This window comes from Oryzias latipes, chromosome 3 (genome assembly GCF_002234675.1).
Source record: "Oryzias latipes chromosome 3, ASM223467v1".
In the NCBI taxonomy this organism is placed as follows: domain Eukaryota; kingdom Metazoa; phylum Chordata; class Actinopteri; order Beloniformes; family Adrianichthyidae; genus Oryzias; species Oryzias latipes.
Window position 1 is genome coordinate 28,992,940 of NC_019861.2, and position 14,328 is coordinate 29,007,267.

Genomic DNA, 14,328 nt, shown 5'->3' on the forward strand with positions numbered 1-14,328 from the left:
ACACCGCCTGCTCTGTCTGCATTCCCCTCTGACACTTTCCGGACGGGACCCCGCGAAGACCTGCAGGTGGCCCCATTAGCAGGGAAACTATGTCAGTGGAGCTGCTCAGGGAGTGTGAATGGAGCCGGCTGTTCCTACATTCTGGCTCCTCGGAAACTGATTCAATAGGAAATTAGCTGAAGAGGTCAATTTCACAACATGAAAAGTTTTTTTGAGTATAAACTTCAAATAATGTTCGTATAGTTTCATTTTCTGTGTTTTTTTAATTTTTTGTTTTATTTACACTTTCAGAAATGGATAGATGCATCTTTTTAAAGCATTTATGTATATGTACTGTATATTTTAACAAGTGTCAATTGAGGCCCTCATGCACTGCAGTATCCAGGCTCTATCCCAGCCAGATCCAGGTCCAGCCTCAAAGCTATGTGTTCCACAAGCTGAGATCAAAGCAATATTTCTGGCAAATACAGCCGGGCCTCGGCACTGCCTTCCTCCAGCATCTGCTGAGCAGAAACAGCCCCAGCATGCTTTGTCGAACTTTGGGAAAAGATGAAAGATGCCAGTAACTTATTTCATGCTTTGTCGCGATTCAATTTAAGACAAAACAAATAGTAAATAAAAAAAGTTAAGTAAGAGTCAAATATTAATGTACTCTAGTTTGACCACACACAATTAAAATTCAAACAGGAAAATAAATTCTGCTACTTTGACACCAGAGTCCAACAGCCTTTTGTCATTTTCCATAAGTCAAAATTCAAGTATGACATGTCTTGCTGTTGGCTTGCACATTCTGTCCAGTTGATCCAATTTATTTCTCTTTTCAGTGAAGGGCCCCCTGAGGCTAGGTGGCGCAGAGAGACAGACATGCGAGCGTTTGACCGTCTGTGGGTGTCGGCTCATTAATTAGGCCAGGGAATTCCACCGGCGCACGTTCTGAGGGAGAGAAAAAGGTACCAGATGGCCTCTGGGAGGGGTTTTACAATGAGAAATACAAAATGGTCAGAAAAGACAGAGGAAGAAAAGCCTGAAGATGAGACAGAACATAAATTCACACCCACTACCAATTGTCAAAATTGTCATGAAAGAGCCATCCCCACCTGATAATCTGCCCAGCCCACCTGTCCAGGCCAGGGCAGTGTGCCAGGAGAGAAGAGGGCGTTAACCAGGACTGTTTAGCATTAATGGGAGAAATGAATGCAAAGAAAATTGAAGGGAGGGTATTTTATTTTTGTTAAAAGGGCATAATCTGCTTGTGCTTGACCCATAAATATTCTGCTTGCCTTTTGCCACACTAAATCCTCCACCCTCTTCTTGTAAACCTCAAATCAAAGAAGCTTAAGAAAAGATGGAGCAATGAATTTGTTGCTCATGAGTTCAGTTGATGTTGTTGTGTTTTTATGTTTCATATGTTACTTGATTTGAGCTTCTGTTATTGTTATTTCCCTTCTTAATCTTTTGGGATTGGGACTCTTCAAGGGGAAGTGTATTCTAGAGAGGCAAACTGACAACATCAAGCACGTTCAAAGACGTTTACTGTTTTCTGCAATGGGATTACAACCGGAGTGGTCATCCTTTTGCCACAACAGCCTTTACAAGGATGTTATTTTGAAGCAGCAGTCCACCGACACTCATTAATCTTAACAATGGGTGTTCATAGATTTGAAGTTTTACTTGTGTTTTTTGCCCATTTCTAGTTTAAGCTGCCAAAAGTTAAACCAGTAAATTTAGTTGAAATTTTTTAGAATTAGATTTAATCTGGCTATAATTTTAATACAATGGAAAGGAACAAGAGCAAATCTGAATTATTGCAGGGAGATTATTGTGACAGATTTGTTAAATAAATATAGAGATTGAGGCATCTGGAGAATCTGAGAGTGTCAGGCGAAGAAGTTGCACATAAACGGAGGCTGTAATAAAAACACAAATGAGAACAGTGAGGAGGGAGGAGTGAGCGCTGTGATTGGTTGTCTGTAGCAGTTTGACTGCTCTTTGACAACATGCTCCTGCTTTGACCATACGGCCTGTCTCTTTAGCTAACAGCCCAGCTGCACTGGGAATGTCCCCGGGCCTGACATTTTGACACGGGCGCCACGTTGACAAATAGCTGGAGTTTTCACCTCCTGCTACACTGTCTGCTCACTTGCTGTATAAAGTGAGGGGGCAGAGGGGGGGAAACCAACAGATCTGTTGTCAAATAAAATAAGAGGGGGGGGGGGGGGGGGTGTTTAGTTTATTGAGGTCTCTCTGGGTGGCAGACTCCTACCAACAGGGAGGGGCAGCTATAGTGACGGAGCGGGCCAGTTTTTGGAGCTTGTTGTACCCGAACCACCTCAGTTAACTCAGCCCTTCACCTCAGATTTATTTGTGTCTTCAAGTTGGGTGAGCTCATCAGTTTACAGTAGGACAGAGTCTGATCTTGTATTTGAGTATCATACTTAGATTTTACATAAAACACAAAACGGTCTTTGTATGACAGAAATTTAAAAAATAAAATAAAAAAACATTCCAATGGAAATTGTTTTATGTTTCTTTTTTAACCTTTTCCTTTAGCATTTTTTTCATGATGGAGGACACATATAAAGAAAATTAGGATTAAAAGTGTTTTTCTGAGTATTTCTTTATTCAGATTATTGTGAATCACAAGCAAATGCAAAAAAAATGCAGTTTAAAAAAGCTTAGTTGTTATGTAAAATCTACAATTGGCAAGCAACAAGCTCCATGCTCCGCTCTATTTTGATGCATCCACTTACAGTCAAGTACGTCTTTGTTTTCCTCGTCCGAGCTGCCATCTGGCTCAACACTGTACGACTGGATAGCTCCGATAATGCTCATGATTTTTTGTGGGAGTGTTAATGTTAGGCTGGGGTTGGGATGGGCTGTAAACTAGCGGGAGTGTAAACAAGGGGATGATGGGAAATGAGAGCAGGCTCACTCCGTGTCAACAGTCCCGCCCACAACTCAAATTTGTAAAGAACACCTGCAGCTCTGAAGAAACTGTCCTTGAAAACGACACAGGTTTTTTTGTTATTTTGGACCATTGGGGACACTTTTAAAATAGATCAAAAAATGTTTGGAGTGGGACTTTAAAATACTACATTTTACTAACATAACTTATGTTGTTTTCTTTTTTGTTTTTTTTGCAAGCAAGGACCCCACACTGACTTACTTCTCTCTGCCCATTTGGCTCTCTCAGAGCAGTTCAGTTTGCAAAAGCGAATTAAAAACAACAGTTTTGGTTCAGTAAACATCTTAAACTCATCTAAGTGCAAGTTGATCTAAGTCCAATCTGCCCCAAATGGTTCCCCACTGAATTTATGCAGGTGCAAAAGCTCAGTCAAAATTGTTGCAGAACAAATAATGAAACAAGGTAGAAGAAATTAAATAAGCATTCATTGCCCAATCAAACAGATGAATCAAATGGAAAATCCCTAAAATTCTAAATAAAATAAGCAAACCTTTTGTAGTCTTATAACGGCTAAAAGTGAAATTTCATTGCCTGAAAAGCTGTTTTTCTCTGTCCCTGCTTTTTGCATTTAGCGTTTGTATGTTCTTATCTTAGATTGTGAATGTAAAAGTGTTAAAGCTCCTGCAAATATCAGAAAGTGAAAGTCCTCAAAAGTGGGCTGCTGACTGTTGTTATACCTTTTTACCGCTGGGGCTTTAAGTGCTGGCGGATGGCTGTTATTATGGCTCTGTATTGATTAATCTCCTTGCTTCTATAACCTCCAGCTCACTTTGAGGCGTCCCCAGTGTACCCGTGTTCTCAGCCGAGCACACGCTGTGATTAATGCCCATCTCTTGAGTTTACCCGCTACAGAGCACCGTGTCAGGCCAGATTTGTCAGCTCACAACTATAGATTAGTCTACGTCTCTTCCTGAAATTTGGAGCCACCAGTGCCCTGTAGTGTAAATCTGTCCCTGCTCTCCCCTCTCACTTGAGACTCATCCCGGGTGATAGGATGGCACTTGCATTAAACAATTCACTTAACAGATAAGCTACAATATGCTTGACTGTCTTTTCTCACACCTCCCCTCTTTCCCCTACGTCTTTCCTCCTTCTCATCCCTCGTGTCTCCCGCAGCTGAAATGGAATTGGATCAAAGAAGGAAAGTAGGGGGTTAGAGAAGAAGGAGGGGTCCTCATTGGGTTTTGTTGAAATATTTATAGGTCAGGGTTGACTGGTTAAATTGAATATCTATGCTGATCTCACTTGGCTGTTTAACTTGTGCCTAAGCAAATATGTTTCCTTGGTGATAACCTTTTATGTACGAGCCAGACTTCATTGAAATGCATAGAGATAAAAATGTGTCACACTTCACAGTCTAGCTAGGCAGTCACTGATGCTCGATTATTCAAATGATAATTGACCCCCACCTGTAGCATGCTTATATTCAGTAGTCAATCACTCCATCCGCAGTTGAGATATGGAGAAAATACCTTCTGTCATTTACATTACAAACCAGCATTGAATGTCAAGTACCCCAGGCGAGCCATTTGTGTGGAGAAAAATAGGAAAAATATATGGCCAATTATGATTTCCAATCTTTTTAATAATTTAAATGCTGTTGATATGTGAATTACTGGCAGCACAGCTCTCAGTTCTCTGCTCTGTTTATTTCCAGCAGTATTACTTTCTGCCTAACAAATGACTCCATGTTAATCTTCATATATAATTTTCGTTTGTCTGATATAATGGCTTCTAGTGGCAGGCTGTCAAAGGCTGATAAATTGACAAGCAGTATCATAGCGCAAAAAATCAACAACACAGAAATGCTTGCTGGCCAAGACTGAGGCTTTCTATCTCAAGGCACTCATAGTAATGAATGAATGCATATTCATGTATGCCCAAACGCACATGCACACATGAATGGGAAGCGTTTTACCATCTGATACTTGCGCAGTGAATGCTTTGATCCTTATTGTGCCAAACATCCTACCTATGCCGGGTATTGCTTTCAAACTACCAGCAGCATGTCAGCTTCTTCCTAGCACAAATCTACATGCAACTGTCTGATCTTGGTGAGCAGGAACCATGTGTCCCAATGTTGCCAGTTTTATCTAAGAAAATGCACAATATCAGTTCAATTTGCATACATTTTCAAACGGAGTGCATGGAGTGCATGCAGGCATGCTCGGCAACTGTGCCTGTTTGTTTAAAGTCAGCCAAAGCTCTATAATTAGCAATGTTTAATTATGGAAATGGCTGCCGAGGAGAATTTCAATCGCACTTCTTCCCTAGATCATTAGTCACAGGGGCAAAAAAATGAAATGCTTTCAGCAATGAAGGGTTCATATTTCAAGCTTATAGCTGCTAAAAGGGTGTACTCAGAAAATCAATTTTATGAAAGTCCGTTCAGCACTAAAGGGAGTTCCATGCAACTAAGCAATTTTGAAATAATGTCAGCAGGGAACTGATTCATGGATGGTAACAGGACTTTGCTCTCCTTGCCTGGGACATTATCCTCTAAGCTAAGGTCAGAGTTCAACCCCTGGTTTAAATCAACCTTTGTTTAGCATAACTCGATTCTTAAAGGGCTGCCGCTAACTACACACTGAATAGATAAGTAGTTGTCTGCGTGCAGAAACCATGCAGTGCAGCAGATCAAAGCCTCTGAGAGTTGTCTGAAGACATCAGCCAAAGTTCAGGTAAACTCTGGCTCACAACCTTGACCCTCTGAAGAGCTGGCTGGCTTAAACCACTGCAATGACATCTCAATCTTTGCCACAACCCCACTTTCTGACAGTAAACACACTATTTACCTCACATCGCACAGACGATGTGCAATAAATCCATTCCCTGTTGCTACTTTGACAACCCCCCCACATCAAGCTGGGTGTCATTCTCTGGTAGGAAGGATATGGCCGACACATGTGCACAAGACAAATAGGAATGGTTGGTCTCTGAGCCTCTGCTTCACACAAACCACATCACCAGCCCTCAGCACCCACGTACTCTGTTGGAGCCAGCCACAGCAGCACTTGGGACGGTTTGGTGCCTCGTTTAAGCTGGGAGGTCACATATAAAAACTGCTACAGCTGCACTGGGATGGCTGGCCCACGCTCCTCATAGGGGATTCCCATTAGGCAGATTGATTGTTTCCTCTCCTCTCCTCCTTTGATTCATGTCTTCCATCTGAGCTCTAATGAGCCATCGGCCGTATGGCACCACTCAGGGCATCTGTGCATCAGCCCTATGCCGTAACTGTACATAGCTAATGGGATGCACAAGTTGAACTGTACTACAGAGATACCCACAATCACACCTGATATTTGTGCGATCTGCAGACATTATTTTTGTTTGGTTTAGATAAACCAATTTGCTCCGCTTAAAAAGGAACATGGCAACAAAGTGATGCTCTCTCAAAAAATATGTGAAGAAAATAAAAAATGTGAATGCAGAAGTAAAATTCTATGAAATAAGATTTTACACAGAAATGTAAAATTATGTAACAACTATTATTTTTTTAAGACTTCACTTATTACTGCACACATTGTGTCATTATAATATTACTAATCCTTTAGGTAAAAAACATTTCCATATGCTCTATTAGATTATCTGAGAGTTAAAACAAAAAAACAGAATTTTCCTCTGATATTGATTCATGGGTGCATTTCAGAACATTCTATTCTGAAATATGTCACCTGTTTTTCCTCCCATAGAAATTCTGTTTTATAAAGACACCTTAATATGTGAAAATAAGCTGTAAAATTATTACAAGTCCTCGCTGTTAAGGGCCAAATTAGTGTTACATGCTCGCGTATTAAACTGGAAAGCAGTTTGTATTTCTGTCTGTGCCAACCCCAAGAACAGAGTTTGCTTAGATGTAGCGTAAAAAATGCTTTTTGGCTTATTTTCTGCTGCAGGGGGAACAATCTGAGAAGATTTTACCTCACAGCTTCAGACAGGCATATTTGCTCTTAAAATGTGATTTAAAATAACAAATCCACCCCCAACTCACAGGAGAAAGATAAGTGATAAACCTGACACAGACTGAAGTGGGCTAGAGGCTAGAAGAGTTTCAGTGAGTGAACTGCAGATGAACTGGGTGAGTTAAGGCAGAGCCATAAACACATGCTGCTCTGTGTTATTAATTGGGGAGAATAAATGACTATTTACTAAACATATTAGATCATAGAGGACATGGCTCCCACACTGACCAGAGTGATCTGCAGGGTGGCCCGGGTCTCGTCTTTTTGTGTTTGTTTAACTGTGCGAGTGCACATAAGTGTCAGAATGCACCTTTTTTCATGATGCGAGCTAATGTTAGTGTTTGGGTGTGTAACTATTTGAAGTGCTGCTCTGAGAATCTCCATCTGTGCACAGGTTTCAAAAAGTGCTTGTCCCTCAAGTCATCTTCAGCTTCAACCATTAAGCAATTGATCTCTTTTCTACAAACAAGGTCACAAACACACACAAAGTTCACCTTTAATTTGTGCCAGAACACCTCAGATTGGCTGCACACTGTATGTGGAGAAAACTGTCTCTAGAGGTCACTGCAGTTCCATGGGTGGCAGGCCCAAGTAGGGCCACAGAGGCAGCAGAGACACATCATGAAGTGCAAAAAGAAACAGCTGGAGGAAACGCGCAGGTAACTATCGCAGATAGTTACCTGCGCTGCCAGAAAACTTAGGCTAAAATAGAAGCTTCAAACTGAAACGAGAAGCTGTATTTATTGCAATATAAATATAAATGCAACAATTCTGGTACAGCTGTTACTTAGTTGTCCCAAACCACACCACCATACACAGTTTAATTTTAACACACTTGGACTACGAGATTTTGCTTTCAAAATAAACTGACTCGAATGAGATCCTGTAGATTTTGCTTGCCAGGAGCGACTCAAAAAAAAAGTTTGAAAACACAAATACAGCTCCATTCTTTACATAGATCATGTTGTGTCCATAAAATGGTTATTCTAATCTGGTACATGAGTCTGTGAAAGGAAAAACATGCTGTCAGGCGCCTCTAACCCACTAATTCCATTACCCTGGGTTATTTTTGAAAGTTCCTTTTCTAAACATTTACTGTCAGAAGTACACTTAGAGCTACTGTTCCATGTGCTTTGTTTGTACCATGGTTGTGGTTTAACCCACATGCTTCCGGGGGGTAGTGGCAGCTTTGAACTCGACCCAAACAACAAAATAGTGTCCCTGTTAATAATATAATAATGGGGGAAATGATACATGGATTCTGTATTTTAGGATATTTTCCACATAACCCCTTAATTTGAAAAATATCAGTTTTGACTCTGAAGGACCTGCAGGAGCACATGTCAAAATACTGCAGAGAACATTCTAGCATCATTAATGAAAGTTTCAAACCACACAGCATAAAACCTACTGCAGCCTTTTAGACATCTTTGAACAGGATTTCACTTTTGACTGACTCGGATATGAACTCCAGGAGCATAAAGTGATTTTTTATTGATGTAGTTCATCATCAGATCTCTTTGTGATTTCTTTTGTCATCCATCACATCGTCAATCCAGCCCACACATTCTGTCTGCCTATACATATGATTTATAACACATTGTTAATTTAAGCTTATGACAAGTTGTCCTTAAAACATCATCTACTTTCTTCTTTATGCACATTATTTGTTTTTGTAGTTTCTGCACATTTAGGTAAATAATTTCGCTTCATAATGTATACATTTTCAAGGTTTTTCAACATTCCTCCAAAAGCAAAGTGTCAGGGCTGATCACTTCACCTACTGTAGTTTGGCCTTTGACCAGTAGAGGGAGGTCACTGGTGTATTTCTGCAACAGAAATCTGCATTTTCCTCCTCTGGAGTTCCTATGATGAGGGATTCTAAAGAAATGTGTCAGTTATTATTTTTAGACAACCACATAATGCAAGCACAGAGGGCCCTTTGAAGGCTCATTTATTACAGAGGAGATAAGCATGTTACAGCAGCAAGATTCCTCTGGAACAGGTCACCAGCTCTGATTAAAAGTGACTTCACGTCAGGGTCATAAATATTTGTCAAGCCTACCTTTGAGAAGCAGGCGAGCTGTGGCTTCTCTGCTCGTTCCCCACATGAAAGTGCAAATGGAAACACTTTAGGGTTGGGAGCTACATCAGTCATTGCTGAAATAAGATGGCCAATAAAATGGGTGTAATTATGATGCTTCATCATTTGACACAGCTCGAGGGGTTTGGGCTGTTTGCCTGTGTGCTGCAAGAAGGAGAAGGAGAAATCCCACCCGTGAATAATGGGACCTGTGCTTTTATGAGAGTGCTGTGTTTAAGGGTGAACTTTGAGAATGTGTGGTCTCTGGATCACCCTCCACCGATCTCTTGCTCGCTCCTTTACTCCCCTCCTTCATCCTTCTCTTGGTTTTGTTCTTTTACTTCAGTTGCCTTTGCTACCACATGTCTTTGTGCCGAAGCACTACAACAACATTTATACCAATTATGCTGTAAATCCTCATCTTTGAAGTGGCTTTTATTTTTAAAGGAGCTCACTTTGTGACACTCAAATAATTTTTCAACTTTTCAAGACTACCAACATGTTTGTATAGGAGAAGCCCAAGTGCCAATTTGCTACTGGAGTTGTCTGTTTGATGCAGCTCTCTGTAACATTTTTCTGCACTGGATGTATCCGTTTATAAGGTGGGAGTTGTCAGAGTAATGACACAATCTGCAATAACTGAGTTCCTGGAAATGTCTCTGCATTTCTTGCTGTGTTTGTTGGGTATGTTTGGATCCTGAGTATGAGCAGAGATGATGCAGACCATCAGCCAGGTGTGGGGTCTCCATTAGATAGAAAGCGTTTGACTCACAAAATCAGAGGCTAATCCTACACAGGAGCTTCACACAGAGAGGCAGACCCCCGAGTAGAGCTTGGAAGTAAAATGTGGTGTTGACACCATACTGTTACACAGTCCTGCTGGGAGTTTTCTTCCTGCCTGCGTGATGCCAATGAAACTAATGTGGTGGAAATACTCTGTGTTCGAAGCAGTTCATTATATGTGCTGTAGGTACTCAGTGTGCTGCATGTCTGAATAGTAAAGCAGGAAGGCTGGAGCAGACTCTCCCCGACAGACGAGCTACTGGTCTCACATTCTGAATTTTAGCTGTCAAACTCTCAGTGGTGATGTCACAGGCTGGATTCAGGAAACAGGAGACATAAATTGAAGAAAATTGACAGGACTGCTGCTGTTTTGCCCAAAAACTCTTGCTCAACACTGTTTCTGTCTGCAGTCCAAATGAACCGCCTTGCAGCTTGTCACCTGTGCATTTTGATGACAATGAATCTATGATGACTTGGTTTATTCACAGATGCTTCATACAAACGATCCAAATCCAAACGCTGTATGTTGTGAGTGATTTGTGTTCATGTCATGTGGTGCTGCAAATTTGTATTTTTTGCAGGTTATTGAAATAGCTTGTGACATTTTCAAAACCAAAAATACAATATTAACTGAATCTGTTCTATGTGTATCAAAAGTAACACAACTAATAGGATGCACCTTAAGGGAAATATTCTCATAAACAAATTTTCCAATCTTGGAATTCGAAGCACAAATGTTAAAAATGTTTATGCATCTCGAAAAATTGGGACTTTAAGACAAACCCAATCCCTTCCACTTTATTATCTGAAGAAAAACAGTGAATATAGAAATGACATCATCTTTTGTTTTCTGGCAATTGGAAATCAACTTAACAAGAGGAAGCTTAAAGCTCGGTTGGAGCTTCACTGCTTAGTCTTTAACCACGCGAATGTGGAAAAACAGGCAAACAAACTATCACAAACACAGCCACACCCCTAAATTCATACTGGTGAATTGTTACAGCATCATGCATCAAGATGGTTAGAGAAAAACTTTGCTATTGTGTCCAAAAATGTTTTTCATTTCACATAAATGTGCAAGAGGATATTGTTATTTTATTATTGATATTATAAAATCAACTGGCTCAGTTAAAACTAAAGGCCACTTCCACCCAAACATATTGTCAGAGCAAACTCTCCTTCAGGCTCCTGTTCTATTCCCATGTATCAATGTGTTACAGGCTTTACTATTATTTTTTCCTTAAAGCTTAATCAGAAATCAACATGTGCCTTTCATAAACAACAGTACTCTGTGTGCTCAAACTATACTCTGGGAGTCAGATGGAGACTCAGCAGCAGGCAGTAAAGGCCAACAGATGCCCAGCATAAAGAGCAAGAAAAACAGAAGGAAAGCACGAGATTAAAAGGAGATGCTGGGGATTATTAAATGGCATTAGAATGGCACAGAAGATTACTCTGATGTCGGCGACGCCAGCTCAAGGTCAGTAAGCAAAAACTGCTACGGCAGTAAACAAACGTTAAAAAACAACGACGAAAAATTGAACAAAAACAGAGAAAGATTAACACTGAAGAGATCCAACATTTCTTTTTGTTTTTATCTCACAAAAAGTTCACACCTGTTTGTGTCTCGTTGCCTTGTGAGTTCAACAGAGGCCTCATCCGAGCATTTGCTTAAACAGTCACAGGGTTTGTCTTGTTAGCAAAGGAACCCCAGTGGAGAATGACTTAATGCATTGTAAAGGTCAAGCAAACAAAGTGTACCATACTTTCCACACTATAAGGCGCACTTAAAGGCATTATTTTTGTATTCATTTTATCTGTAGCGCTTTATTTATGTTTCTGATGTTGCAGTGATTTTGAGAGCTAATCTATGTTGGATGTTATTTTGAATATGCTAATGCAGCTAACCTGTAGTGCTGTTGGACTGTATCCCCCCCCCCCCCCCCCAAGTGTTTCTGTCAGTCAAACACAACGGGAGGTAAAAAACAAAAATATTTGTCATTTATCAGTCAAAGGTCTTTATTCTCATATTCAAATGGGCTAAACCACAAAAGGAGCAGAGGCCTGGGAAACGGCAGCACCAATGCTACTCTGTGCAGCACTCTGATCTAGTTTGGTAAATTATGACTCCATCCGTAGGCACAGTTGAGGAGCAGATTACTCGGCCTCCAGCACTAATGGAACAGAAGCCTGGATTTTTGGACCTAATTCACAGGTCAGCCAGAGGTTAAAGTGAAAAGCTGGGGTCGCAGTGCAACATCTACCCAAACCACACAAAGCCAGGTTTTCATCCCCTCTCTGTTCATTCCACCAAGTCTGTAATTGTCTTTGACAAAACTCATTAGCAGAGACCTTGTAGCAACATCGGCAATCAGAAATTCCATGGAGGGAGACATGCACAGTAACAATGTCCCACACACATTTCATTGCGCCTTTTGACAAAATGTAATGAACTGTGTACATTGTCCCCCTCATTTCAACCCTCAGCAATCGGTACAAAGTCTTTGTTTTATGAGCTTTTGCTGCCCAGCGTGGGACACATCCAATGGCACCTCAATGCTGGCTCTTTTGTCAGGCTAGAGGGCAAATTATTGTTTGCAATGTTGTTGTTTTTGTTATGGCTCCTATTTACACAAAGACGCCATTGATCTAGTGTCAGAATAACTTCTCTTCTTTTACATAGCGGGCACATGCTCATTAAGTGGGGGCTTGAATGAACAGTGCACATGTGATGGACGTTGTCAGAAGTTAACCCCTCTGTGACCTTTAGCTCTATGATGCACAACATGCAAGCTTTGTTGGGGCTGATGTCAGCTTTTGTGTAACTATTGTTGGCAGAAAGCAACGTTTGCTGAGCAACACTAAAAAAAACAATATTTTAAAAGTTCAGTTTTTGTTTGGTTTTCTCTAAAATGAATATTTTTTTCTTGGTCAAATTGAATGAAGGGATAAAAAGTACAGTAAACAATTAAGGAGACACAGCTTGTGAAATTGTGTTTTCCTTTACTCTGAAATCTACTACAATTTGTTTTACACTCTTAAAAATGTAAATATTGGAGAGCTTTTTTTGTCTCCTAAATTTTCTCTAAATATTGTCTATAGCTCTCAACAGAACTGCATGACTAATTGGTGATTACAACCCTGACCTCTGATTGAGAGGCTGAAAAATAGCAAAGGATTACAACACAAAAAGAGATCAGTGGCATTAATCAAAATCTCTGTTTTGTCGTACTGCTGTTATGGATTAAATTTGCTTCAGATTACAAAATTGTGCCTTTGTTTTGAAAGTGAAGATCCAGATTTATGGGGTGGGTGTGGTGAGAGAGACAAGACTCACTGTTAGATGAACATAATCACAATTAATCACCAGTCTTCCCCTCTTCGAATGAGCTGCAAGCGCTGAATTAACAGACCACCTGTCATTTCTGACAGTCAGTTGGCCAAACGACTTGAAAAGAGCATCGAGTGCAAGCAACAACTTGGCCCAAAAAGACCAATGATGGACCCAATGATGCATGACACGGCAAGAGCGACAGGGGTGGGGGGGGGTTCATATATGCAATTGTGTGGGCATAGAGACGACCTCTGATTTCACACAAATGATGGTCACAGATTAAAGTTGTCAAACCAATTTAAGTATTCATGTTCATGGCTTGTTTTTCTCTTTTTTTTACATTCAGATTTGTCCCCCATTCACAGATTATCTAAAATCTGTTTTGGATTATGCAAACATGCTCTCATAAAAGTACCCCTTCCCCCCACACTGATGAAAAATGTAATTTACCAGAAGGAAGGCCAGTATTAGGGAGATTTTCTTGAGCACAAGCTACCTAAAGAACTTAGAGTTGTGTAAGATTTTGTCACAGATTTCATGTCTCGCCTCAGATTAAACAGTGCCTGAGAAATACAAAATCTTCTCCCTGCACCAAAGGAGAACAGTATGGCGAGATGCCATTTTTTAAAATATTTACATTTTATTTAGCGCCGATTCTACCAGAGTTGAGATTTGAAAGAATAATATCTATGGTGAAGAAATTCAAGATTTGGCATGTAATAACTGTTCTTTTCATAGAATGAGGATAGTTGTTTTTCTAATTGACCAGACTTCAGGCTTAAGGCACATCGTGCTCTATGTGCCCATCACAGCCATTATCCAGCCTGTGCTTTCCCTCAGGTACATCTCAGTGGTGGTAATCCCATCATGCATGCATCATTACCTTCAACAGCACAAAGCAGCTCTTCTTGCTGTTTAATTAAATTTGGTGTTAAATATTTGATTCACTAAAGATTTTACTGTAGAGAGAAAAAAGCCATCAGGCATCATGGGACACATTTTTTTGTGATTAAAAATTGCCCTGAAGTCCTTTGGTTTATGTGATTTGTCTATTGACATGTTTCTTCTCAGTTATGCAGTCTTGATTATAAGACAAAGTTACTGCTTGTTAAGACATGCATAAGCACTCAGGATGTCCTGTTATCTCCAGCAGACGGCTTTCATTTCTGGCTGTTCAGCTTTAAGTGTGTCATTTTGA